Source organism: Nuphar pumila, chromosome 1, assembly GCF_984573655.1.
Source record: "Nuphar pumila chromosome 1, dmNupPumi1.hap1.1, whole genome shotgun sequence".
Lineage (NCBI taxonomy): Eukaryota > Viridiplantae > Streptophyta > Magnoliopsida > Nymphaeales > Nymphaeaceae > Nuphar > Nuphar pumila.
In genome coordinates, this window is record NC_143249.1 from 159,501,087 (window position 1) to 159,505,950 (window position 4,864).

Below are 4,864 nucleotides of genomic sequence, written 5' to 3' on the forward strand. Positions count from 1 at the left end.
CTACTTGAGATTTTGGTTATTGATAAACAAATGATGTTTCAAATCCATTGGGTATTGTGTGCAACATTGATTCATTTTCCTGCAAGGACACACCTGTTATGCCCATTAAAAGGTTATGTTCACTAAAATAAAATCTCAAGGTTCTAGAACCACTTAGATTCAGACACTTTGAGCAGTCTTAGTGAGGCCAATTCCACAATCAGGTTCTACTCTTTACGAGTCAAATGTATTAGTTAGCTGCATTTTGGAGGAAACAAACTAATTTTTTTACTGTTGCATATACTGTGGTGTTTTGACACTGCAGATCGATCTTAGTGGTTTTGCTTTTGATCGCCTCTACTGACTAAAGAATCAACCAAAATACTGTCAATGAAGATATTGTTGCTTCTATGCTTTAGTGATCCTATAGTATGTTCAAGTGACAAAAGAGTTATACTGCTAATTTAGCTATTGGGCTTGTTGTGCTGGTCTAAAGATTCATATTCAATTTTGTGGCATCCGCCAGGTCCTTGATGAGATAAGAAATTATGTTTCAGGCAATGGAGGTGTACTTGAACCAGACAAGATTTATGGATACAATGTCAAGGAACAACTCATTGGGCATGTTGCAAGGGAGATGATCGCACATATGGCCATATCAAAGAAGCTTATGAAGAAGATACCATATAATACTGCTTACCAAAATCTAGATAATTAATCAATGAGAGCACCTTGAAATTATATGCACCCAAAGACTAGCATTTCCATGCAACTACGGACTAGCATTTTTTTTTGTAAATAATTGATTAACCATTTCTTTAAGTGCATTGCTGTAAAATCCTTGGCAATGCATTAGACTTGACTGGATTATGACTCTAGACAGAAGGTTAGTGGTGTTAGTAGCTTAGGAAGAAGATACCATATATTACTGCTTACCACAATCCAGATAATGGATAAATGAGATTAGAGCACCTTGAAATTATATGCACCAGAGACTAACATTTTCATGTAACTAAGGACTAGCATTTTTTTAAAAATAATTGATTAATCATTTCTTCAAGTGCACTGTTGTGAAGTCCTTGACAATGTATTATACCCGACTCGATTATGACATGAGACAGGAGGTTAGTGGTGTTAGTGGTTTTGAACTAAAATTGCTTTTTGTGAGAGGCTTAAGCTGGTAAAAGTAACAAGAGATCATATACACTAGTCATCACCTCATAAGCTTGGACCATTCAGAGAAAGAAAGATACAACTCTATTTACCTGAATTTGCGCCAAGTCACCAAAGTGGGTATATAATTTTCCTTGCATTGCAGATTTCATATGTGTGATTTAAACCCAGAATCATTTCCAGATATATTCCAACTACTGACACGTATGAAACTTTCATAATAAAACATGTTTTGATATGTAAATTTACAGTAATCTATTGACGATGATGAAAACATGTAGGAAAACATTAGAAAAATGTAATGTAAGACATTTTTCAACTGGTATCATATCAGGAAACAATTGCGACTTCATGTTATCACCAAACGTATCGTTATAGGTGTTCCATATGACTTCAACCCTGTCAACAGAATCTGATAGTGCGTGGTTGAGGCCGATTTTCAAAGCTTTCCCTGACTTATTTTGATCTTTAATGGTTGAAGCCTCATCTTCCGTAATTTTTGTATAAACTGGTTAATTTTCTTATAATAAAACTTAGCCTTTCTTTCAGAAAACTGATATCATATCTTCAACATATCAGTCCAAGAACTGTACAGTCAACACCCATACTTGAAATGGACTATATCAAATCTGAGCACAACGCTACTTAGTCACTAATCTTAATTTGTTCATCATGCCACTGAGAACTATCAATTTATCTTCATCCCCTGATTCCTGAAAATAACCATGCAACACTTGAAATATTTGCTTATTTGGATGGCAGCCTCTTGCCAATGCTTCGCTCAGACATTTGAAAGCCCTGTCCATCTTACCCCCAGAACACAAACCTGTTACCAACAGATCTAGAACATGTGCATGAAGACAACAACCTTTCTGAATCAGATAATCCCACAATTCAATCCCTAAATCATAACAATCGTTCTCATAGAAAAACTTCATCAGCATAACGGTTGTGCGCATCTTCGGCAAAAATTCTTTCTCAACCATCCTTCGATAGAGCTTATATAATCCACCTATCGAATCTGAAATCTTCAGTCCCCGGAACAAAGTATTGTAAGTGACATCATCATGCCCAACTCCCTTCTCTTCCATTTCATTCTTCAACTTTATTGCCGATTTCATATCCCCTACTCTAGTGTTGCAACTTAGCAATGCATTATATGCTGTAACATCATGCTTCAAATTATGATACACCATTTCATCAAAACCTTTGCAAGCTCTAACAGGATTACGGGTGATGCAGAAACCATGAATCAATGTAGTATAAGTCTCCACAGTAGGAGGACATTTTCTCTCTTTCATATCTGTGATCAGTCTCAGTGCATCATCAATACACCCTTTCTTGCAAAAGGAATCAATTCTTATATTATAGGTCACCGTATTAGGTTCACACCCCCTCCGGATCAAGTCATGATAAAACAACTCTACTGCAGTTGGGTTTTTGGATTCTTTGAACCCCATTCACAAAATATTCAATGTCTGGGTATTTGGCATGAACCGTCTGTATATCTTGCGAAAGATGGCTTGAGCTTCCATCATGTGCTTCTGTGTGCAGAACGCATAAAGAAACACATTGTAGGTATCAACTGTGTGCTCACCAACATAACATTCCATCCGATTGTATGCTTTAATGGTTTCTTCAAATGATCGGTGTTGACAAAACTGTGCTAAGACAATGCTCATTGATTTGGGAGTTATTATGGATGAGTGTTTCTGATGAATCTCATCAAATAACTCCCAGACTTCATCGAATCTTCTCATCCGTGAAAGGATGTGAACCATCTTCTCAAACAAATTGGATGACAGCCTGAACTTAGTGTGTCTCCTTGCAAAATTGAAGAGATCCAAAGCCTTAAAGCCATTTGCATGGTTAGCAAATAAGCGACCAAGTACGTCCTCAATGAAGAAAGATTGGACAGGCAACCCAATTTGACCAAAGGTTGGCTCAAGGGGCTCAGCAGGAAATGGGTGATCGTTGATCAACCTGCAAATTTCATCAATCTTGGCAATTTGGGTGATTGATTTGGAACAAAAAGAGGCACATGAAAAGGAAGAAGGAAGAGTGTAGCGAGCAACCGATAAGATTTTAATGAGTGTCTTGATATTTCTCAAAATGGTCATCCTGAAAACAGACATCACTTTGAATTTAAATGGTTAGTTTTCCTGGTAAATACTCATAAACGCCATAACCATCAAAATAGTAAACTAGAGAAATATTATCAAAATGTTCAATCAAGAGGAAACTGATATCTTGGTCATTTTGGACAAACACTTGGTGTGCACTCTATTTTTCACAGTTGGCTTCTAAATTTTTGAAGAAACAAGATCCACCATGAAACTATCCCATGCTAATTGAGGAACCTGTAATTTTAAAATACAATGACCAAACAGGCCTTAGAATTAGTTCAACTATATTGTGGAGGAAATGTGTTTGGGAATGGCTTGATCAACGCACTAAAAGCTAATTGAGGAAATTTTCCTAAGTTTGGTTAAGTAAACAACACAAGAAAAAAAGTCAATGTCAAAATTTGATTATGAAATTTGTCATTAGTGGTACCTGAGTTGCCTAAAACTGCACTCTGAAGACAGTCTTGCCGTGATCTTGTTCTTGTGTAATGCCCCAAAAATCCAGGACTTGTAACTTTTAGAATAGTTTAGAAAGCTTTGAAATCATACAATAATCAGAGTTTAAATAGTACTTCAGCAAAAAATGATATTTTTAAAACCATAAGTCAATGGACCTTGAGCGCATTACAGCATAAACTTTCCTTTGCCGAATCCTGCACAACCATTGAAATCAAATGGTTTAGAAATGGAGTTTCAATAATTGAGAATTCGTTTGTTGAAACCAAGAAGAAGCTTATTAAAACAGTTTTATTAACTCACGGTTTAATAAAAGGGAAATTTTGAAACACACTTTATACCAAATTTACCAACATGTCGTCAGGAGCAAAACGTCAGGGAAAGAGCTCTATCTTGACCTCATCACGCCATCGTGCCATCGCAGACTGTATTACCTATCCATTACCTGCCCAAAAAATGGGTCAGTTTCGCTAAAAACTGGTAGGTGCACAAACATGACAATATTGAACATAATTAAGCAGAATAATTTAATATGTCAAGTAGACAGACAATTATATAGCAATTTAATTTCAACAGATTCACAGAGCAACTATCATGAGCACAATGCTAAAATTATTACAAGCATTTTACTGGCACAAGTAGGCTAACTATTACAAGCAAAGCACTGCACAAGAAAGTTAACTAGCAAAATACAATGCTTCATCAACCACACACACAATTCCATAAGTATTGAACCTGTTGTACCCTATAACTTTCATACGTGCATAACTGAACACATTGTGTGATCGGATTTAAATTATGTTTCGATATTAACTGGCCAAGTGGGTATGCACAAGGCACGACTCTAGAAACACCTAGACTGATCAGGGGGTTATTATGCTATGTATTTCATGATAACCCGGATAGCTGACTGAGTCCGCACCTAAGGGGACGGTCGGTGACCAAAAGAGAAATCCCCAAAGCAGCATAAATAATGGATGCATCCCAAACATGGAGAGCTACGACCTAGGATAATTATGGTAGTCCCATTCCCCTAACTCCGATGATTGGGGAAGCCAAGTCTTTTGCTTGTAACTGCCATTAATGGCCTGTCCATCGAAGTTTTGTACCTTCCTGTCCTCTCTCCTGAC

General features: G+C 36.8%; 1 pseudogene; it reads right to left on the reverse strand.

Moving 5' to 3' along the window:
* Positions 1–1,793: 1,793 nt before the first annotated feature.
* LOC149849253 (pentatricopeptide repeat-containing protein At3g61360 pseudogene) lies at positions 1,794–2,612 on the reverse strand (annotated as a pseudogene).
* Positions 2,613–4,864: the final 2,252 nt, after the last annotated feature.